Source organism: Apodemus sylvaticus, chromosome 7 (genome assembly GCF_947179515.1).
Source record: "Apodemus sylvaticus chromosome 7, mApoSyl1.1, whole genome shotgun sequence".
Classification (NCBI taxonomy): Eukaryota; Metazoa; Chordata; class Mammalia; order Rodentia; family Muridae; genus Apodemus; species Apodemus sylvaticus.
In genome coordinates, this window is record NC_067478.1 from 6,882,183 (window position 1) to 6,906,636 (window position 24,454).

At 45.1% G+C, this 24,454-nt stretch overlaps 1 long non-coding RNA gene across 1 annotated transcript; it reads right to left on the reverse strand.

Moving 5' to 3' along the window:
- Positions 1–1,825: 1,825 nt before the first annotated feature.
- Positions 1,826–24,393, reverse strand: LOC127688428 (uncharacterized). Its single transcript, XR_007978697.1, has 4 exons — positions 24,010–24,393; positions 8,637–8,732; positions 5,021–5,161; positions 1,826–3,840 (listed from the first exon to the last, which is right to left on the reverse strand). It is a non-coding gene; the product is annotated as an uncharacterized LOC127688428 (long non-coding RNA).
- Positions 24,394–24,454: the final 61 nt, after the last annotated feature.

Genomic DNA, 24,454 nt, shown 5'->3' on the forward strand with positions numbered 1-24,454 from the left:
AATCCTAGCCCCCAGGGAATAATCTCCATGCAGTAATAATCTCACAAAGGAATGCCAATCTCCCCTGATCAAGGAAATGTCCAGCAAGACTCTGGGTGGTGTTCCTCTCATTCTTATATATATATGTACAGCCTGAGCATCTGTAATTGTCTGTTTCTATGTACAGCTTTTGTCTGAGCCCACCAGGGCACCCTGAAGCTCCATCACTGTGTGTCTTTAAAGTCCAGTGGGTCTGTTTCCAGGTAATAATGCTAACAAACACCTCATGAAAACCAATAGAAGCATGAAAATCTGTCTCTCTGAAGCTTTAGGAAACCCATGTCAGGTAAGATTGCTTGGCTTGTGAGCACAATCAGAGAGGGCTGTCACTAGTTTAGCGACTTGTTGAAGGTGTGCTCTCATGAGAACCTTACAGTTCAGTCAGGAAAGCCAACTAGAACAGGAGGAGTTGGGCAGCGAAGGAGTCTTAGAAGTTTAGCTTCAGCTTGTTCCTGGATAGTGCAATGTGGCACAGGCTTGTCTGCTACTAGACAAAGTGACTTTGAAGGAGTAAGTGGTGGTGGTGGTGGTATATGCATGTGCATGCATACAAACATGCCTGCATGTCTGCATGCAAGAGTATATGTGTAGGTGTAGATATATGTGTGGTTTTGTACAAGGTTTTATGTGTGTGTGTGTTTGTATATATGAGTGGGAGGGGTTGCATATAGTATGTAGATAAATATGTATGTGTGTACTGAAATAGAAATAGTGTCCCATATAGCCCAAGTCCATTTTGATCTCACTATGTAATTAAAGATGACTTTGAATTCTGATCCTCTTGACTCTCTGAGTGATAGAATTATAGGCATGTGTCACCATGGTCTGCCAGGGGCTCCGTTACATATCTACAGTCTTTAAATCATCCTATATGATGGTAAAAGACTTGGTAAGGAGACCCACTTGTCTTGGGAGAACATTACTTATAGCAGGCACCTGAGTACCCTGTATGAGCGAAAGGAGGAAATGAATGGAGCCCTTTGTTGAGATCTCGCTATCGCCTACGTGCATGCCCAGTCTGGTCCTTCAGTGTTATGCCCAGTAGTGTGTTTATCCAGCTTCCAGCCAGAGTAAAATGTTATCAAATGAACATAATCATGGACCGAGGGAAACAATGCTGTCCCCTCTTCTGAGAAAGCTCACTGATGGAAGGCTATGTGATCATTTTGTGTTCTCTTGGGAAGGAAGGGAAATGCTTCCCGTAAAATTTCAAATGGTACTTTTATGTCTTACATGATAGGACAAATCGGCTTTCGGACAGTCTCAATGATAGGGAGGAGTATGCATGAAATTAGAAAATTCATAAATATTTATGGACAGAAGAGATAGGATGAGTTAATGTTATTAAAATTATATATAATCATAAATTATTTCACCTCTTTGAAATTAATTCTATAAATGAGTTATGTAAAATAACTATTACTCTAAAATAATGCTTGCCTCAATGTATGTATGTGCAAAATATGTGACCCTGAGGCCAGAAGTGGGAATCAGATCCCCTAGAACTGTAGTGACAGATGGTTGTGAACCATTGTGTGGGTGCTATGTTCTGAACTCAGGTCCTTTGAAGGAACAACAAATGCTCTTAGCTGCTGGGCCATCTCTCCAGCCCCATATAAGCAACTTTTTAAAAGATGTGACAGCTGGGCGGTGGTGGCACACGCCTGTAATCCCAGCACTCTGGGAGGCAGAGGCAGGCAGATTTCTGAGTTCGAGGCCAGCCTTGTCTACAGAGTGAGTTCCAGGACAGCCAGGGCTATATAGAGAAACCCTGTCTCGAAAAAAATAAATCCAAAAAACCTAAAAGATGTGACTTCACTATATGCCCCAGACAAGCCTTGAACTGCCTCGCTTCTGTCTCAGCCTCCACAATGCTAGGATAGAAAGTGTGTACTGCCACAGCTGGCTTCAAATGCGTTTTCAAAGTCAATCAGAGTAAGCACTATCCATATAGTATGCACACGTGTTCTGAAACCTGCACTTAATCCAGAACAGTTATATGGGGCTTTCTTAAATAATCACTATGTGTTATATCTGAGAAAAGATTATGAATTGCACTTATCAATACCATTGTTTTCTAGAATGATGTATAGGTACACACTCATTCATAATTAAATATATCCTTATTCATATGCCCTTTCATTCATCAGTACTAACATAAAAGCAGAGCAGAGGCTGGACAATTTTTTTAGATGTCTAAATAAATGGGGCCAGCCACACCTCCTCAACCCTCCCCGCTCGTTTCCCTAACATCTGTCAAGTGACAAGAACAGAAGAGGCAGGGCTGGGGAGGTGGCTCCTTGGACAATGTCCCCAGAATCCACAAAGGCTGAATACGGTTGCATGTGGCTGTAGCCACAGGGTTCCTGCAGGAGAGGAGAGACAGAGACAGGAAAATCCCAGAATGACACAGCCCAGCTAAGCCACCACATGCCACAGTGAACAGACAGAGAGCTGTCCTCAACAAGATAGAAAGCAAGGACTGATACCTGAGGTTGTCTTCTGACCTCTGCACATGCACTGTGACACAGAGACACACACCCCAGGTAGACAAATATACACAGAAATTATAAACAATGATTTTTTTCAAGCCACGGGTGACATCACTGGCTCAAGGAAAACAGTATTCTGTGTTGGTGCAATGGCTCACTCTATTAGAGATTAGTGTTCTTCTAATTCTCCAATATTACCCTGAACACCATAATATGAATTATATTAGTGCAAACATTATAAATATTAACAATGCAACATTCCTAATGAACATTCTTTGAGAAACAGCCGAATAAAATGAAACAGCCGTGCTCGTTATGATTTCGTTCCGTTACTTAATTGAAATATGAGCGATTTCTTTATTTATTCATTGTTAAAAAGTGCTTATTGCCTTAGCCAGCTAGTTGCTATTACTGAAATTAAAAATAATGTAAATTATACAAAGCTATCTGAAGAGGCCAGCATAAAAATGCTTGCCCAGCCTGTGCCTTTGCTGGACTTGACAAAGACATTATAAAAGCAAGAGAGAAGTAGTTTTCTGGGCCATTATTAAGGATTAAAGGTAGGGCCCAAATCTCTCTTGACCAGACTTACTGTCTCTTGGTCTCTGGTGGTATTTCCTTGATTTTTGAAATAAAAATCTTATAAAAGAAAAATCTTATAAATGCTGCTTATAAAAGAAAGCATTGCTGCGATGGTAAATCAAGGTAAGAGATATGGAGAAAGTGGATCTCATTCATCCTTTTTCTCTTTGTTGGTTTGGTTTTCTGTGCCACTGAGTATTTTACAAATTACCAATTTTACAGTGCTGCAGAATTCACAGGGTTACATCCCCAGTGCTTAAAACATATTGGCGTGAATTCCTCCATACTTCTACAGGTTCTTAGGTTCTTGGTCCTGAAAGGTCAGACTCCTCAGCCGTCTGCCTCATGCTGGGGAAGAAGGTTGGTAGCCAGGGAAGAGTCTGCAGCCAGGCAATCCCAGCCTTAGACATAGGCTTCAGTTTCCTTCTTCCTCCCGTCAGAGAAACAACCTCTCCGAAGAAAGCATTTGAAGAGAATGCGAGTGTCTCTCTCTGCTGGACCTTTCTTCTCGGCTCCACGATGGAATTGGATCACAGGAAAATGGAATCGCTCAGATGCTGTGAAACTGGGTCACCTCCCACCATCCTGATTGATCAGAAACGACCCCGAAATCCTTGGGAGTGGGACTGACCCACGGAGGCAACAGCTGCGCTCAGCAATCCTTTTTTCTTTCTTTTTGCCGTTTGGCTCAGCCGTGGCTTAGAATCTGTTTCCATCTCTAGTGTTTCTGTAGTTAAAAACACAAAAGACATTTAGTTTGTTTTCCAGGCTAACAAGAGCAACCAAACGAATGCCACTGTGCTTTTCCTCGTTTAAATACCTTTATGGTTTTAACCACTAAGTAGAACATACAGGCAACTTATAATGAAGAAGTTGTTTCTACTTCTACATTTTTGAACACTTTATTCACTTGTTAGTGTAGACTGTGTGCTAAGCAATACTCTTTGGTTTTGACATATGCATGCACTCTGCATACATATATTCCCATTTACATGTGTGGGCATGTGTGTGGGCTCCTGTACGTGGGTATGAATGCCAATGCCAAGGACTGGTGTCTTGACTGATCTCTGCTTCACTCCTGGAGGCAGCGTCTCCCACCAAACCAAGGATGTGTCTCTGCCATTAGTCTAGCCAGCCAGTTTAAGCTGGGGATCCTGTCTCTGCCCCTGTAGTGCACTGGGGATGTGCTCTCCGGCACTTACACTACAAGCATCCACTGAGCCATCTTTCCAGCCTCACTAGGCCTTTGCCTTAGGAGCTGAGGTGATAGCAGCGAATACAACGGGCTTTACTGCCCTCCTGAAACCCGATGGTCTCATAAGACGAAACAGACAATAACAGCAACAACCATAATAATAAAAGATGGAGGAGAGCGGGTGATGGTAATCAAGGGGCGATATAACGCAGGCGCTTCCCTGCCACACAGGGTCAGAAGGTTTGCGTCTCTGGTTGAGTCTCTTGCACCTCACAGCTGTGCTCTGTGGCTCTGGAAAGGTGAACCGGGGGCTGCTGGGAAGAGTGGGGAAGCACAGGGGTTGGGGAGTGCCTGGGTATGTTTCCAGTGAAACCTTGACCCTGATGCCTGTTCGTAACGGAATACAGAGGCTGGGGAAACAGTCCGCAGAAGGGAAAAGCGAGTCTAGCCGTGGTGGTGGTGGTGGTGGTGGTGGTGGTGGTGGTGGTGGTGGTGGTGGTGGTGGTGGTGGTGTCAGGCAGCTAGGGTGGTGAGCAGGGAGGGGGGAGGCAGCCAGGGTGGTGAGCAGGGAGGGGAGGCAGCCAGGGTGGTGAGCAGGGAGGGGAGGCAGCCAGGGTGGTGAGCAGGGAGGGGAGGCAGCTAGGGTGGTGAGCAGGGAGCTGCACTGTGTGGGGACATGAAACTCGCCCTGGGAAGCGGTGGAGAAACTCACCCAGGCACCTCGAGGCTCGAGGCTCATCCGCTGCAGGACTGCAGACAAGCGGGAAAGGACTGCGTTGTCAGAAGGCGATCCTCATGTCTGTGAACAGAGCGGACTTTGGGGACGGTCAGGCAAACGTCAAAGTCTGATGGCCTGTTAGGAATTGAGCACAGAAGTTTCACTGCATGGAGCTGTGGGTCAGTCCTGGGTGTAAACTGTGATGGGTCATGCTGGATTTAGGCTGGAAGATTATATATCTTTCCGTGTAATGTGTGAGCAAGTGAGAAGAAAACAACGCCAAGGCTTTGAGTACCTTCTCATAAGGCTATGTCAGCCTAGTGTTCTGTTCTGTTCTGTTTTGTTTGTTTGTTTTTTTCGAGACAGGGTTTCTCTGTGTAGCCCTGGCTGTCCCAGAACTCACTCTGTAGACCAGGCTGGCCTCGAACTCAGAGATCTGCCTGCCTCTGCCTCACAAGTGCTGGGATTACAGGTGTGTGCCACCACCGCCCGGCTCAGCCTAGTGTTTTGTGAGAGTTTGTTTTTATGTTTGTATTTAGTATTAGGGTTCTCTAGAGAAATAGAACCCATACAGTGAAATGTATACTAGAAGAAGGGATGTGTGTATGCATATATGTCCACGTGTCTGTGTGTGTGTGCATATGTGTGATTTTGTGTGTGTATGCATGTATATGTCTGTGTCTGTATATTTAAGTGTGTGTGTACATGTGTGCATGTGTAAGCATGTGTGTGAGTTTGTGTATGTGCATGTATGTGTAAGTGTGTGTGTGTGAGTTTGTGTGTGGGTGCCCATGTATGTATAAGTGTGTATGTGTGTGAGAGTTTGTATGTGGTTATGCATGTATGTGTAAGTATATGTGTGAGTTTGTGTGTGTGCATGTATGTGGAAGTATATGTGTTTGTGTGTGTACATGTATGTGTAAGTGTGTCTGTATGTGTGTATGTGTATGTGTAAGTGTGTGTGGTGTTTGTATGTGACATATGTGTCTGTGTGTGATATGTATATTTGGATGTATGATGTATGGACCATGTGCATATGTCAGTGTGTATAGTATATCTTGTTCAATTATAACATCAAATTGAAATTCTAAGGCATACCAGATATACTTAAGTTAGTGTTAAATGATTATTTCCTTGTGGTTTTATGATATACTTTCGCTAACCATTTCTGACATGCAAAATTACTTTTAATCATGATGGAAGCATTTTATTAAGGAAAACATTACACGTTCCATGTTGTGTCTCTCACTCATTCACCACCTCAGACTGGGACCTGCCTTCAGTTTTAACAGAGGGTCAGACACTGCTCAGCTTGCCACAGGTGTAGCCAGTCATGTGAGTAGCTAAAGTAAGCTACTCGGGCAGAAGGAAGGACAGAAGCTGGCCTGTTGGAGGGACAGTCCTGTGACTGTAAGAAAATGATCAGAGGACAGCGATAGGATAGAATATGTGGCAGTGTCGGCTCCAGGGAAATATACCAGTGGGGCCACTGCCACTATGGAAGGTTTAATGGAATTGTGTGCGTTTTTAGATGTATTTATTATGTATATAGACAACAGTCTATCTACATGTATGCCTGCAGGCCAGAAGAGGGCACCAGATCTCATTATAGATGTTTAAAAGCCACTGTATGGGTACTGGAAACTGAACTCAGGACCCCTGGAAGAGCAGCTAGTACTCATAACCTCTGAGCCATCTTCTTAGCAGTGGGGCATGGGGAACTGGAGGTAGCCATTATCAAAACTCCCAGGTCCCAATGGGGATGACTTTAGCTGAAGCAAAGGGGAGATAGAACCTGTAGAGACCACCCCCAGTAAATAGGAACAGCCCTTACTTGAAGGATGGGGCCACCCACCCATGTCAAAATTGTTCCTGACCAAAGGAAACACAGGCACACACAAAAAAAAAAAATGGAACAGAGACTGAAGGAAGGGCCATCCAGAGACCGCCCCACCTAGGGATCCATCCCATCTGCAGACACCAAATCCCAACACTATTGCTGATGTCAAGAAGCACTTGCTGACAGGAGCCTGGTATGGCTGTTCCCTGAGAGGTTCTACCAGCACATGAACAATACAGACGCAGATACTCACACTCAACCATTGCACGGAGCCGGGGGACTCCAATGGAAGAGCTAAAGGAAGGACTGAAGGAGATGAAGGGGGTTGCAACCTCTTAGGAAGAACAATATCAATTAACTGGACCACCCAGAGCTCCTAGAGACTAAACCAACCCCCTACCCCAGTATACGTGGAGGGAGCCATAGCTCTAGATACAAATGTAGCAGAAGACAGATTGCCTTATCTAGCATCAGTGGGAGGGGCGCCCTTGGTCCTGTGGAGGCTTGATGCACCAGCATACAGGGATGGTACAGTGGTGAAGCAGGAGTGGGTGAGTGGGTGGAGGAGCACCCTCAGAGAGGGAAAGGAGAGAGGGGGGGCAGTAGGATGTGGGGGTTGTGGAGGGGTAATCTGAAGGGGGATATCATTTGAAATGTAAACAAAGAAAATTATTAATAAAAAAAAGTGTATGTGGCAGACCCCAGGGCCACATTGCTGTTGCTTGACCTGTCGCCATGAGTGCTTTATTAATGTATGTCTCTTATACACTTATGTCTCCACAAGTCCTTATAAAGCAGACATGTCTCCACGCAGAGAGGAGTTGCCACCAATGTAACATTTATTTTCACTGACTTGACCAGTTTCATGGTAAAAGATGACTAAAAGTATTTGGTTGATAAATTAATATAGGAAGGAATGAGGTGGAGGCGAGGGTCAGCAGTTAAGATTAAATATTCCCTTTACGCAGGACCTGAGTTCAGTTCTTAGAACCCATATTGGTGGCTTACAATCACCTGTAGCTTTAGCTCCAGGGGATCCAACACCATCTTCTGGCCTCTGCTGGTGCCTGTACTCATATAAACTCACGTACACTCATGTGCACTCACTCACAAGCACACACACACACACACACACACAATTTTTAAAGAGTCTTTTTAAAAGAAAAGGATAAAATAAGAAGAGAGTTCACTTGGTATTGAGTTTGTGATAGTTAATTTTAATTTTTAGGTTGACACAATCCAGAATCACTCCGGAAGAATGTCTTGTTGAGAGATTGCCTAGATTGTTGGTGTTGGGGCATATCTGTGTGATATTGTCTTCACTAAATGATGTAGAAAATTTTATCCTATCGTGGGTGGCACCATTCCCTAGGCTGGGGATCAGGAACTATATAAGCGTTGAATTTGGGAGGAACACAAGTAAGCATGCTTTAATTTCTCTCCCTGCTCTTGACTATGGAGTAGTGGCTTCAAGCTCCTGCCACTGTGACTCCCCACAGTCATGGACTATAGCATAGGATTGTGAGCTAAGAGACTCTTCCCTAAGCTGTTTTTTGTCAGGATGTTTAACCACAGTGACAGAAATACAACTAGAACAGAGATACTTGTAGTTTGCCAACCAAATGAATTTCCTCTTGCTTCCCACTTTGCTAGAGATCAATTTTTTTCCAATAGTGTATACCACTTGTCTTAGGGTTTTCATTGCTGTGAAGAGATACTGTGACCAAGGCAACTCTTATAATGGACAACATTTAATTAGGGCTGGCTTACAAGTTCAGACATTTAGTCCATTATCTTCCAGGCAGGAAGCATGGCAGCATCCAGGCAGGCATGGTGCTGGAGGAGCTGAGAGTGCTACATCTTCATCTGAAAGAAAACAGGAGAAGACTGTCTTGCAGGCAGCTAGGAGGAGGATCTCAAAGCCCACCCCCACAGTGACATACTTCCTTCAGCAAGGCCACACCTCCCAACAGTGCCACACCTACGGGCCAAGCACCACACCATTTTTCAGCTATACACAACTGTTTTCTCTGAAACAGTTTCTCCCAGGCTTAGAAAGTGCTATGTCAGGTGAATTCAAAGCTGGATATGAAACCCCTATTTGTTTCATTTTTGAGTAATGTAGGAAACTGCATTATGACCTGTTTTATTCATTGAAACATGAGGAGGCACTGGAAAATGGATCTTGTATTTTAAAAGGTGCAGGTAGTGGATAGAGAGATGCTGAGTTCTTCATTGCACATGCTGCTTTTGCAGAACTAAGGTACAGTCCTAGCACTCACACCGGTTGACTCATGAATGACTACAGCTTCTAGCTCTATAGCACCCTCACATGCATGACACATAACTGACACACACATACATAAATAAAAAATAAAAGTTCTTTTAAAAACCTAGGTTGGTAAGGGAGAGACCTCTGGATATTGATAAATTATGAAAGTGTGGTTGAGACTTCTGTATCCATCTTATCATCACGAGGACACATACTTACCTCCTGAGATGGCTTGACATGATTATATGGCTGACTCTGAGACTACCTACTCAGAGTTACTGGCCTGTTGTTCTAGAACAGAATGTGAGGGGAAAACTCTAAATACATTTGTGAAGATGCCTTCCATCTATCTTCTCTCTCTCTCTCTCTCTCTCTCTCTCTCTCTCTCTCTCTCTCTCTCACTCACTTTCTGTCTGTCTGTCTGTCTCTGTCTGCCTATCTATATCTTTCATTCTTATCATCCATCTATCTTCTGCTTATTGTCTGTTCTTCTGTCTTCTTTCTATTTATCTATCTATCTACCTATCATCATCATTATCTATCTATCATGTTCTTTTATCTGTTGCCTATATGTCTATATGTATGTCTATACCATCAACATCTCTTACATTTCCTATCTGTATCTGTAACTATTTTTTAAATGTGTAAGTCAAGTTGCAGACTCATTTGTAGTAAGATGAAGGAAAAAAAAATCCTGCAAATCTAGCACCAGAGAATCATAAAATAGTTTCATTAAATATTAGGTATGCTTGTTAAAGGTTGTTTAGAATCCTTTTACAATATATAAGAAGAAATACACAAAATACAAAAATTTATGTATATAGTTCAGAAGGAGGAAACAGAGATCACAGGGAAGAGACAGAGGCAGAAAAGTACCAATAGAATAACTTCTGGGTAGTAGAATTACATGTATGAATTATGTTGGCTTTTACACAAGTTTATATTTTAGAGCTTTAATAAAAAGTAGATAAAAGTTGATGACTTTATAAAAATCAAAGAAAGAGGATCCAGAGATTGCACAGACCTTTTCTAAAATGACCCATAGGGTCCCCAGGTCCACCTTCCTCTCCTATGGCTTCCTCCACCAGTCTCTTCCATCCACACAGAGATGCCACAGTCACCAGTGTTGTACAGAGGGAGGGAGATGGCTCAAGTGGATAAAGCTGCTGCTGTGTAAGCATGACTGGCTGGACCCAGGCCCAGGGCTCTCATAAAGACCAGGCACATACTTATAAACCCAGTTGTGGGGAAGCAGAGACAGGAGGATCACCGTGCTCACTGCCCAGCCAACCTAGCTTATCCGGTGAGTTCCAGGTAAAAGTGTGTGTGAGAGAGAGAGACCCTGCTTCAAAAGCAAGGGAGTCACCTGCTAAGGGATGGTCATCATAGCCACGGGCATCCATGTTCTCCATCTGACTATAAACAGGTAGGCACGCACATGCTTGTGAAATGTGCACACGTGGGAAGGAAGAAAGATAAGGATGGAATGGTGGATGGAAGAAAGGAGAAAAGAAGAATGAAAGAAAGAAAAGACACAAAGAAGGAAAAGAAGGGAAGAAGGAAGGGAGAAAGGGAAAAGGGAGGAAAGAAAGAAGGAAGAAAAGAGAGAGGAAGAAAGGAAGAGAGGAAGGGAAAGGAAGAAAAAGGAAAGGAGGGAGGATAAGGTGGAAGGATGGAATTATGGATGGAAGAAAGGAGAAAAGAATGAAGAGAAGAAAAGAACCAAAGAAGGAAGAGAAGGGAAGAAGAAAGGAAGAAAAAAGAAGGGAGGGAAGATAAGGAGGAAGAATGGAAGGAAGGAAGGAAGGAAGCGAGGGAGGGAGGGAGGAAGGAAAGAAGGGAGGGAGGGAGGGAGGGTGTGCAAGCCTGTAAGGAGCACATCGGAGGCTCCCTCCCCACTCTTCCTGTGCCCAGCACTCTCCCTCTCTTACAGAGCCAAAGAGCTACTTTTCAGTAAAAGAGTGTGACTCAGTCGACAGAAGCATGTGTTGGGTGACTCTGGAAGCATCTGGACATACGATCACCTTACACAGCAGTGCAGTACATAAGTCATCAGCTATATCTGTGAGCAGTGATGGACTCTGTCTGGTCCTCACTGGGCCCTCTCGGGTCAGGACACTGAGCAGGAACAGTGCTGGGTTCTGCATTATGAATGCTTTTCCTGCTCACAGGCCAGGGCAATGTGAAACTCGGGCATGCAGATGCCACTGCCAATGTTGCCGCATGGTGCAAATTAGAATTCAAGTCAGCTCCAGTCAGGCAGGGACTTGGGGCCTCTGAGTTAATTTATGATAACCTACAGAGGCCAAAATGAGGCAGAATCTGGATTCCCTTCCCTCTGCGATGAGGCTGGGAATAATTCTGGCATTATCAGTTAGAGGTAACATTTAGAACTAACCTATTTATCATTTCATGATACCAAGGCACAGTCTTATCCTGTCCATGGTTATTGACATAAACATAGCATGCGATCAGACAGCCTCCATACCCTGGTTCTCTCCTGGGCCAGCTTGTTTGCCATATGATATGGAAGGAGATGCAAAAATACAGGATCAGGCACAGCCTGTGTCATCATGAGGATAGCTGGCCTGTGTGACTGTCAGGATGGAGTTCGGGGTCCTACACCATCAGAATGTGAGAGGAGGACTTGGGTGCATAGAGGTTGCTTGGGATGTGGTCATCTAAGCAAGTATGAGCCATGGCCAACATGGAAGATGGGAAGTCAGTATGATGGGATGTTGTCAAGTTTTCTGCTAGAGATGTTGTACTAAATACAATGTGAGAAATATCTGGGTAGGAAGCAGTGGTGTTCTGGGTTTGCCAAGACCTGCCTGCTAAGGTGTACACAGGAAGCTTGGGGGCTACACTGATAGACTCACTCCTGCCTGCCACCATCAGGTGCCGCCTTCATACAGGCACCTTGCACTGCCAGACCTCATCACCCAACTGCCTCATATGTCATCTGGAAGGTTTGGCTGGAAGAGGGTCAGGAGCATTTTGCAACAAAGGGTAATGTCTGTCTGAGCTGTAGCCCTCTAGGCAAAATGACTCTACCTGCATGTAACTCCATGGAGGTGACTAAAGAGATGTGCTATGGGATATTTTGTGACTACAGGGGGCAGAGGTTGAGAGAAGTTGAGTCTATAGTCTATAGTTTAACTCCTTAACTGATTAACTATTGCATGGTGGGAAACAGGCATGAATTAGGACTCCTATAAGATGCCAGTCTGGTAAAGAAAATAAATACATTCAAATCAAAGAGCTAGTTAGTACAAATGAGTTTGCCTAGGGAGGGTCTAATGAGGCTTCATGGGAAACCTCGCAAGAGTTTCAGAGACGTCAGAGAGGGGGATTACAGATAGTCACACCTTTGTATATGTGTGTGTGTCTGTGTGTTTATGAGTGTGCATGAATATCTGTGTGTATACTTGTGTGTTTTCATATGTTTAGGTCTGTCTTTGTGTCCATATGTTGTTTAAGTGCATGGGCATATCCATATGTGCATATGTATGTGTGTGTATATATCTAAAAGTACATCTGTGCATATATATACATATCTGTATGTGTGAGTGTATTCACATGTGTGTGCACATGTGTCTGTATGTGTGTAGGTGGGCATATGTGCACATACATGTGATTTTGTATATTTTTGTATATTTGTATGTATATGTAAGCATGCACATGCAAGTATATATATGAATGTGTGTATAGTATATGTAGTTGCGTGTATATATGTGTGTATCTCTGTGTGTGACGGGTAAAGATGACCTACTAATGTACACTATCCTTGCTGTCAAAACTGAAATCTAGAAGCACTTTCCACATGGGAGGTTTCCTTGAGACCATGCAATGGCCTGGCTTTAGTGAGAGGGGATTTCCTCCTGTTTGTATTTATGCTTTATAGTTAACATCTCTCTTTTCTGGTAGTAGATACTCATACTTGTTGAAGAAATGATAAGGACACACCTACAGCTTGTTTTGAGGTTAGAAGTTGCTCTCTGTAGGAGAAAAGGTTTGCACCTGGCTCTGCAGTCCACGCAGCCCAAAATGCAATTCGTCAGTCGTTCCCATCTCAAAGGGCAGGGCAGGCAACCCAGCACCGAGAAGATGGCATCCTGTTCCAAATGATGGACCGGGCGGGAAACTTGCAGGTCTACAGGATGCAATTCCCCAAGTGGAAAGCGAGCCATGGAGGGCCATGTCAGCAGACCCTTCCCGTATGCTAGGGAAAGGGGGCCATGTCAGCAGACCCTTCCCATACGCTAGGGAAAGGACCACCAGCTCTGTTGAGGCCAGCAGCCAGCACCTCAGCTCCAGGAGTCACCAAAATGGCAGATAATTAAAATGCCAAAGGAAAACTGAACCTGGTATAAATCTCACATCCCTTCACTGGAAAATAAATACTATTAAGGCCTTGGGAGGCTCAACCTTTCTATGATCTTTGAGGAAAACATTTCTGGATGAAGAGGTTAAATGCATCCACATCAGCTCCTCTCAGCAAGGCTTTGGAGTGACAGATAATCGGTAACACTGAAACTGACAAAAAGAGTCTTCCCAAGGCAAACACGCTGAACCCAGAACACTCACCTACTTAGCCAGTTGTAATAAGCGGAAGAACATTTACCTGGCCGTAATAGACGGCCCTTTTTACTGTCAGCGGGTGGAGCAACCAAGTGACCTTGAGTCCTTTACCAAGAAAATAGGTGACTGGAGTTTGTGGCAAATAGAAGTAAGCTGCGATTGAACAGGCCTTTAAAAGACACCGCGTGACAAAGCAGTATCAGACACATACAGCTCAGGTTCCATTTTACTATGGGCCCCCCATCGGTTTTCTCTGTCCCTGGTAACATTTGTCCTTTTGTATGGGGGGGTGGTGGCGTGTGTGTGTGTGTGTGTGTGTGTGTGTGTGTGTGTGTGTGTGGTTGCATCTGTGTGTGTGAGTGTGTATGTGTGTGTGTGTGTGTGTGTTTGTGTGTAAATGAGAGACAGAAACAGACAGACAGACAAGACAGAGGGGACCTAGACCTAGACCAGAGGACACAGTAAGAGAGGGTCTTACTAGGACTAGGGATGCATACTGCACACTCTTCTTTTGAAATGGTGCTAGGGATTGGAAGTCAGGTCCTCATTGTCTCCTAACAAGAACTTTCCCCACTGAGACTTCTAATTAGCCTCCAGGAGGGTGACTATTATAGAGGAGATAGAAGAATATTAGTCTCTGCATTATTATATCATTCACCTAGTACAGCCACCCATCTCCACCAGGCAGGGACTTGGTAATGCCATCCAGCCACAGTTCATATATATATATATATATGTATATATATATGTATGTATATATATATATATGATGTATATGTATATGTATGTATATATATATATGTATATGTATGTATATATATATATATATATATGTATACATGAGGAATAAGAGAGAGGCACTCTGGGTAATGTCTCTCTGGCTAAGTGCTGCCTTTAGAAGTGACACCCTTGGGTTCCCGTGTGAGTCAGGTTCCTTCCCAGGAAGCCGCAAGAACACTCCAGTGCTCTTCCTGTAAATGGTTGTTGGAGGACAAGTGCCCACCAGACACAGAAAGACAGGAGAGACTAAGGAGTCTTACCTGGCATTAAACACAAATGAAACTCCACGGGAGCCCCTCGAGATTCTCTCTGCTCCCTTCTTTATCACTCATGTCCCCACCCCCATGTCACCCCTTACCTGTCTCTGACAGCAGGTGATTAGGTTTAAGCTTCCCACTAGTCCCTCCAGCATACAGAGCCACACCTTCCCAGGGGACCTCCCATGCTGAGCAGACATCATGCAGAAGTGCCCCTCCGAGCCCCTACAGCAGCAGCGCACACTGGACCACCTTCCCTCAACTCCAACTCCCACAATTCTGAGTACTTACCGATCGTATTTCTTAACTCCTTTGCTTTTCTTTCTTTCTTGATACTTTATGAGTTTATCTCTCACAGAGGGAAATAGAGAACCAATTAGTTCACATTAATCCTGAGCCCTACAAACAGGGAACGCATGCTACTGTTGTTCAGGGCTATAGCTTGGACTAATTACCTCCTAGTTTTACTAGCCCTATATAACAGGAGACCTTGTACACGTTTTATGGGGAAGCTGGTTTTCTGAAAGACCAAAAATTGAGTAGAGAATGAAATAGGTGCCGAGTTACAGTCCCTCCTAAATAATCCTCCTTAAGGTGGGGAAATCTTCAAGGCCAAATTGCTAAAAACAAAGACCGTATAGGTGAACAATGACTTTCTAAGTGACCATTATTTGTCCGTGTTCTTAGCGTTTATGGGTTTAAGTAAATGGTATATTTGTGCCGCTCTCTCATTACTTTTGGTCACAAAGCTCCTGAAGGAAAAGAAATAATTATGCCTCATGACTGTAATAAGAGATGGATTCAGCATGGGAAGTCTCCTGTGAGAGTGATGGGCATAGAGGCTGCCAGAAGTGCCCGGGGTCTGAACTTATACCCATCTATAGAGACATTCAAGAGGGTGCTATATATAGCCAGGAAGATGGCCATCCTGAGTTCACATCTCCAGAATCCCCACAGAAAGGCAGGCATCGGGGACCTCTGACTCCATCACTGGGAAGTAAGAGAGGATTACTGGGGCTTTCTCCCTGCCAGCCCAGTCCCAGGTTCAGGGAGAGACCTTGTCTCAAAGGCATGGGACAGTAGAGGACAGACACCTGATGAGTGTCACTTGCCCATGGGTATGCACACACACACACACACACACACACACACACACACACACACGCGCGCGCGCGCGCGCGCGCTTGCAGAGACATACACATACACTACTAAAGTCTTCCTCATCCCGATGTGAGCCCTATCGGTGCCAATCAACTCACATACCCCGCCCCGCCCCACCCCCCCAAGCAGGGTCATCTTGTTTTAGCAGTGAGCATATCATAGGGTCATCTTGTTTTAGCAGTGAGTATATCATAGGGTCATCTTGTTTTAGCAGCGAGTATATCATAGGATCATCTTGCTTTAGCAGTGAGTATATCACAGCGCTGTGTAATAGGCGAGTCAGGAAGTAGCCCGCAATGGCTAAGGTCTCCCGGACTTCATGCCTGAGAAAAGCTGAGGCTCCAGCCGGAGAGTCCGTCTGGACAGCCAGTCCCTCAGGGCAAGGTGCCTTCTGACTTGTTTCGAAGTTTTGTTGCTGGTTTTTAATATTCAGTTTATCTTAAACACTGAGGCATCTTCCCCAGGGTCAGGAAGACACTGCAGGTCACAGGGTAAGGAACAGACAAGGGTGAACCAGAACTCAAGACAAAGACAAGAAGGAATTCCTTTCCTCGGCCACAAGCTCAGTGTTTTCCTTGGCAGAACTTTGAGGCTTTCTCTATTCTTTCTGCTGCAATCAGAACACAAATCAACTCACCTATTTACACCATTAGACGTGTGCTGGTGGAAAAGAGAAAAATTAGACAATGGTGCACTTTCATGACCGGGACTTTTCAGACTCTGTATGGTGAAGGAATGTGTCTTATTTTTCTAAAGTTGACTATGGAGGATATTGTTATGAGTGGCAATCAAAACGATTAGAGAAATGCAGTGTGCGAAGCCAACTTTCAGGGCCTCCAAACATCATGACTAAGGGACAAGAACCATGAAAAGATGAAGCTGTTACTCTGTGCGGAAGGTTGAGCCTCACACTGGCTGGCTGCGGGCGGTGCCGGCACACCAGCCTTATTTGTTCCTGACACGCCTTTTGGGGCACTCTGCCCTGCCCATTTCATCCCATCCTTTATACCTGGGTTTGTTCTTTCTCAACTAGATCTTCTCTGTCTGTGTTTGTTGCATGGTCTTCTGTATGTGCAGGTGTATGATGTATGTGCACACATGTGTGTATATTCCCCTCCCACCCCATGAGTGTGTGTGTGTGTGTGTGTGTGTGTGTAGAAGGCAGCAGATGCTGGATTTTTCTTTTTGAGATACTGTCTCACTGTTCTGGAACTTGAGACGTGGGCTAAGGTGGCTCTCCTGTGAGCCCCAAGGATCCACCTGTCTCTGCCTCCCCAGCAATGAAATTACAAGCTGAGTTCCTCTGGGCTTGGCTCTTAGTACACATACTCTAAGAACTGAATCCCTGTCCTCCGTCTTGTGTGTCTGGTGTTTGATCCAAAGTGCTATTTCCCTATTTCCTTACTGGGCAGCATTCCCTGATGTCAAGGAAGAGGTCTCCACAAGTCATTTCAGATAGCAATTTCTTATATTAAAAAAAAAAAAGCTGAATTTCCACATTACTAAGAGGAAATGATTAGCTTAAAGCTAGAAGACAATAAACCCCTGGAAATCCCATTCAGACGTATGTCAGGAGCATGTTGTGGCTTTGGAAAATCTTTTGGAATCTGTAGGAAAAATTAATTCGGAGTATGTTTTGTTTAGTCAGTTTGCAATGTAAAGGTAATTGGAAATATTAACCATTGCTACTTATCATGAAATATGCATTTTATCAAATCCTTGTGCCCTGTAAGACAGGTCCTTGTGGCAGTGGGTCAGCTACGAGTTCAGATGCCAGACTGAGAACATAAAAATGCAGACTGCCCAGCCGAATCAGAGTCTCCACCGAGCAGCGAGTCCTCTTTCTAAATATGGCCCAGATAGTCTGTGGGGCATATGACCTTTAATACTGAGGTTATACTCATGTCCTCAAAACTTTGCTCTATTTCCTGAGATTCAAATTTACCCGGCTGCCTGTGTTTTATCTGGTAATTCCACAAAGTAGTCCTTTAGTATGAATTTCTGTCAACCTGGGTCCTCCCACCCTTTGGATTAAAAATCAACCCAATCTAACTCTATCGACCAAACCTGCTCAGCTATTGGCAATCAGAAGCTAAAATCTCAATAAAACATGCCAACGTTTCTTTGAGAAAATTGTTTCTTACATGATAGAACATCCAGTCATCGCTAAGAAAGAAGCCAAAGGAAAAAACACCTAAACAAGAACAATAGCAAAAGATGTGCTTAAACCATGACACCATGTAAAGGTTTTGTATCAACCATGATAGTGTGGTTATCCCTTGGTAACAACTGTCCATCTTCAACAGTATACCATGATGGAGATTCCATTGTATGTGTTTGTTAATGGTGTGGGGGACAGTGCCCTGACACATTTGGGGAAGTTTTGGCTCATAGGATGTGGTTCTCACCTTCTACAGTGTGGGTCATCGCGTCAGCAGCTAGCAGCTCTACCTGCTGAACCATCTCACCTGCCTCACGGTTTGATTTTGTTTATGTCCAGTCAGTGGTTATTCTGGGCAGCTTTCCAAAGTTGCTCTCCTCCTCGGCCTTCTGGGATGTGTCCTTCTTACCACACTGGTTTAGGTGTCCACCGGGAGCAAGCAGCGGACACCAGGAGCTGGAAGGTTAGGCTCAAGTCACTGGGCATCCTGTGTAACCGTCCACCGCTGGTCAGCAGGCAGGGCTGCTGTACTCAGTGGTGCTGGGAAGTTCAAGGCTCGGTAACTGAATCATCAAGGAGAGCAGAGTGTGGGGCAAGGAGAACTGGATGTGCAGCCCCCAGTGTTCAGTGCGCTAAGTAGAGAGAGAGGCTGGAAGAGAAAGCCGTCTACTAAGAGTCTACCTCTGTTGGTGACCTATATGCATGAGCTTTGGCTCTTAACTGTGATAAGGTATGCATTGCAGGAAAAGCCAGAACAGGTGTGAGAAGTAGTTGACGATGTACTTCACGTTGTTCCTTAGATATGAAAAAGCAAACTTAGTCATGCATGAATGTCTGAAGTTTGGCAGATATAGAGTTGTGAAGTCTGTTTGAAGAACAGGTGGACAGTATTTATATTGGTGTCCTGGATTATTTAGCTATAACTTTGTTACAGTCAACAGTGCTCATTGGTGGTAAGACGACTCAACAATTAAGAACACGGTTACTCTGCAGAGTACCCAGGTTCAGTTGCCACCACTCACTCACATGGTGGCTCACAACCACGTGTAATTCCAGGCCCAGGGGAATCTGCTACCCTCTTTAGGCCTCTTTAGGCACTGCACACATATGATGTACATAACCATGCACGTGTGGCATACACACACACACACACACACACACACATACACACATGAAACACACACACACACACACACACACACACACGCAAACACACACAGACCCATACAATAAAATGAACAAATCTCTATAAGTAAAGGAGTCACCCAGCACCATGGATGTCCTACGTGATGACAGGTTAGTGTTTTTCCTTCCCTTGACTTGATGTCCTGTCTGTTGGCTCTGCCTGTCACTTCCCTTGTGACTGAGTCTGTGTATTCATTACCTGTCTTATTGTTTTGACAGAACATCTGACCAAAACAACTTAAGGAAGGAATCTTTTATTTTGGATCAGGATTTGAGAATAGCATCTGCTGTGGAGGGGGAGGCAGGGCAGTGAGAGAGCAGAGCACAAGGCAGCTGGATCCCATTGTATTAGTAGTCAGGACGAGGGGGGGAGAGAGACGAAAGGTTGTTGCTGGTGCTTAGCTAGCCTTCTCTGTTTTATTCAGACCCTACCCCGTGGAATGGCATGGTCACATTTAGGGTTGGTCTTTGTATCTTCATCAACCTAATCTAGAGATCCTGTCACAGACATTCCTCTAGTTTTCCTCGGAGACTCTAAATCCTGTGAGAGACGCAGTGAAACTTAGCCACCACAGTTGGTATAATTACTGTGTAGTAAGTCACTCTCCATAGGCGGACACAGGTTTTCTTCGGGTGGACAGGGTGAAGACAAGCTGTGGATGTCTGTCTGTCTGTCTCTGTTCCTCAGACATTCATTCCAGTGCCACAGCTATTCCATGGACGTGTGGTTTGTTTACCAGGCCGTTTTAGACGTCAGTGCTTGTGGGACCTTCTCCTGCCACACTGAACATCTCACAAACCTGGGCGCACTCATACCCTCTGATGCCCTTCGCTGCCTCAGAATTTGTTGGTTAGTTGACAGCTATGGCACAGAAGACTTCTGATTTAGGGAATGACTCAAACCAGTTGCCTCCTACTTCCAAGTAACCATTTAAATGGAATAAACATTAAATTCAGTAAACACTACTCTGATAGGAGCATCCTGCTTCCAGAATTGCCACAGCTACTGGCATGCCTTTGATGTGTGTGTGTGTGTGTGTGTGTGTGTGTGTGTGTGTGTGTCAGGGACAACATGGGTTTCACTTTGCATAACTTCAGGAAAGCCTTACGTGTGCAAAGAGGATTCTGAGGCTAACATCACTGATGCCCAGAACATTCCAGTAATCCAATAAAATAGAATAGCAGTTTGGATGCAGCAATTTGTACAGAATTTGTTGCTAGCATCCATCCACACTGAGGATCTTACATATGAGTGGGCTGTTAATCTGAGTGAGGAGTTAGTTTGTTTTAGCCTTTTGTTTGTAAATAAGACAGTGTTTCCGTCAGGGAATCTCCAGAGCCAGTCCTTTGAAGGTGAATGCTGATGTCCTTGACCAGAACTGGTGAAGGGCCTTGGAAGTAATCGGCACTTCCCAGTGTGAAGGTGCCCAGCGGGTCACATGGGTCTGCAGTGCCCTAAAGCAGATGCCTGACTCTCAGGTTGGAAGACTCGGATGGAATCACACTAGAACACTCTCCCTTAACAGCTTAGCAGTCCACAGCAATTCCTTCCCAAGTGTCTCAGTGACTTTTCTCCAACTAAAGAACTGACAAGAGGAACTTGAAGGAGAAAGAGTTTATTCTGCTCACAGTTTGAGGCTTCTGGGCTGTCATGGCAGGAAGGCACGGTGGTGGAAGGAGGCTGGTGGCCAGTCACATAGTGCCCACGATCATGAAGCAGAGAGGGATGAGCACTTTCTCCATTCCTGTTCAGTCTGGGAGCCCAGCTAATGTGCTAACGGCTCGGTGACGCCCATATCTAGGTTGGGTCTTTGTACCTCAATTAACCTAATCTTGAGAATCCCTGACAGATGTTCTCAGAGGTTTGTAATCTCCTATGTGATTCTAGGTCCTGTCAAGTTCTCACCATTAACCATCGCATCAAACCTAGGGGGGACTTAGCTGGGGATTCCCCTCTCCAGCCCTTTCTTGGGGTCTTTGCCCCCTTGAGATGGCTTCATGGTAGCCACTGAGCTGTGGCAAAACACACTCTTGAGATACAGAAAGTTTCCTATGTCTGCCGTTTCCTCCAGTTGACTCAAATTCCCCCCACCCCCAGGTTTCAGACTGGCATCTAAGGGAACACGTGTGACATGTTAGTGTTTATCTTAACTGATCCTCAAGAGCTATAGGAAATGGATAGTGGCACAAAGAGTGAAGAAAATGAGGCACATGGATTCTGCAGAGGAGACAGGCAGGAACGGAGTCTCCAGTCAAGACTTTGGACACTAAACACTCCGATAGCCCCAAAACCCAGGACTTGGTCCATACCCCATCCTTGACCTCAAGGCTCCTTTGGGGGGGGGCAGTTCCTTAACAATGCTTTTTTAAAGCCAAACCCCAGCACCTATATTCCCCTTGCTTTAAAAGTATCCTCACCACACCAAGAAACTCCTGACCTCTGACCTCATGCTTCTATTCTTTGGCATACACCCCTCACCAGGATCTGTGCTGTGAGAGAAGAACCAGTATTTGACCTCTGTGTCTCTGTACACCCTATACCAAGGTCAGTGGCTAGGCAATGACGAAGAGTGAAGTGGACGGGCTAGCTACATGGCTCAGCAGTTAAGGGTGCTTGTCACCAGGGCTAACCATCTGAGTTCAAACCCAGCAAAGGAACCTACACATTAGAGCAGAGAAAGCCAACTCTCAATGCTTATGTCCTGACCTTTACACACAGATGTACGTGCAGGATGCAATAAGTATAAATGTTTATAAAAGAATATAAATACACATTCAAATGTTTTTAAAAGAATGAAATGCCCCAAAAGCTCACCATGAGTCGAGGGACAACTGTTTATTATGTTCAGAATATTTTGTTCCCCAAGCATGTTCAGAACACATGCTTTGTGTCTGGTGCCATGCTAATTTGTAGCGCTACGGAGGATGTGGCCCTCAGTTCTGAGTCTAGAAGGTCACTGGAGAAATACAGGCCAGCGGTTCTTCCCTTAGGGAAAACCAACTCTACACCTTGGGATGGATGTGAGGGTTTAGGGAAAGCTGCTTCAAGGGACATCCCCATGCTGACAGGGGAAGCCAGGTGTGAGTTTGGAGATCACATTACCAACATGACCTCAGCTCAGTGGGACTCAGAGCTGGACCACGAAGCATGAAGAGTGGAATTTACAGCCTGATTCGGAGCAGAAAGAAAGAACCAGCGAGACTCCCAGAGTTTTGACAAGTTCTCTAAAGTCTGGAATTCACTGAGCAGGGAGATGTGGCTAGAAGACTTTGCGATTGGTGCTGGTTTTGTGCCTGGTTCGGTTGCTGTCCTTCACCCATTTCATGGATGGGATAACTGAGGTCCAGAGTCTCCCCGTTAGAACATGGGTGAAGCTGGCTGAGAATGCTTCCACTACACTGCCCTCAGGTTTCCCATACCTACCCTCCTACCCAGGTTCTGATCTTTGTTATCAAGAGATAGCTGTGTTGGTAAAGTTGCTGGCCTAGCAGGGCAGGGCGCTAGGTTCAACAGCCAATGCCCACAGGAACCTGGTACATTAATTCATGCCTGCAAGCCCAGTGCTGGGGAATTGAAGGCAGGATGATCATAAGTCAAAGTCACTCTGTTTCATAGCAAGTTTGAGAACAGCTTGGGATATCTGAGACCTTGTCTTTTAAAAGAGAAAACACACACACACACACACACACACACACACACACAGAGAGAGAGAGAGAGAGAGAGAGAGAGAGAGAGAGAGAGAGAGAATATCAGCATAAACTCAATGCGATGTCTCTATGTCCTTGCCTTTCTACTGACACACAGATTTCAGAACCGAGCTTCCCGGAGCTCAGGAACCCAGGCTGTTACCCCAGGAGTGGCGGGCGGGACTTAAGCAGAGGTGGCATCCTGTGTATTGCAGTTTGAATTCTCCCTCCATGTGAGGGAACTGCCTTTGTACCTGGAGTCTTTTCTCTGAAAGGAAGGCTGGAGTGTTCAGCAGACTTGGGGAAGCTGAGAGGCTGGCTGCCCACGCTCGGGGCATGCGTGAGCACTCCCAGCAAAACACAGCTGGCACAGCTAATTTTAGCCTCGCCGCCGCCTTGCAGAGAAGAGAAACCCTTTAAGGAAATATATCTTCTCTGAAACAATCTGTATTATAATGTAGCAGCTGATTGACGTGTCGGAATATTATTACGGGGGGTGGGATGGGGACTCTGACAAGTAATTATGAGTTTTTGTTAAATTTTTTTTGTAATACTTACAAAGCCACAAAAGCATCGAGAGAGAGAGAGAGAGAGAGAGAGAGAGAGTTAGAGTTATTTTATTCTCCAATAAGCAAATACATGTAAGGATCACTTTGATTTTATTTTTAAGAGATTGATAAAGCCACAAAATAATTATTTGTGATAGTTAAGTCAACCACCTTGTGGAGATGGGGTTTGGCTTCCCCACAGAGGTGCCCAGCTGAGAATCCCTACTTTTGCTCTTTTCTTGGGCATAGCCAAAATGTTGATTTCATCTTCAGGTCCTGGGTTCATCTGGCTTTTAATGTGTTAACAGATTTTGAAAAAGCCTTGAATGCACTTTTTTCCCCACTTAACTGGAAAGGTTGGCACGTGTGTGTAAATCACACACACACACACACACATACACACACACACACACACACACACACACACACACACACACACACACACACATTTCCTTCCCCATGCGCCCCTTGCAGGGCAGGGTCTGTTTTGTTCAGCAATGCCATGCCTCACCTCTGGGAACTTGGCGATTGAAGAGAAGACAGCTTGGGATCTTGGGAGCCCCGGTCGGAGCAGGGCAGGGAGGGCCGGGCCATGCCCCACCCAGGCACTTCTGAGACACGCTGGGGTTCGGTTCCACCCGGCGGCTTGGCTGCAGACTCTGCTCACTGTGCTATTCCAGAGAGCTAGCGGAGAGGCGGCAGCAGCCTCTTTCTTTTTCTTCTTCTTTATCTTCTTTTTTTCCTGCCCCCTTGGAGGAAATACTGCAGCCTTCTGGACTGCGTGCCGGCTCCCTGGAGAGGCTCTCTTCAGTTCCACCCACTGGCTGGAAGGAGGGGAAGTGAGTGCGAGGGGCAAGGGCAGCCGGAACACACCATGTCGCTCTGGGAACCAGACAGCAGCAACTAAGCCTGCACGGGTTTCTTTTTCTTTTCTTTAATTTTTTTCTTTTTTCTTT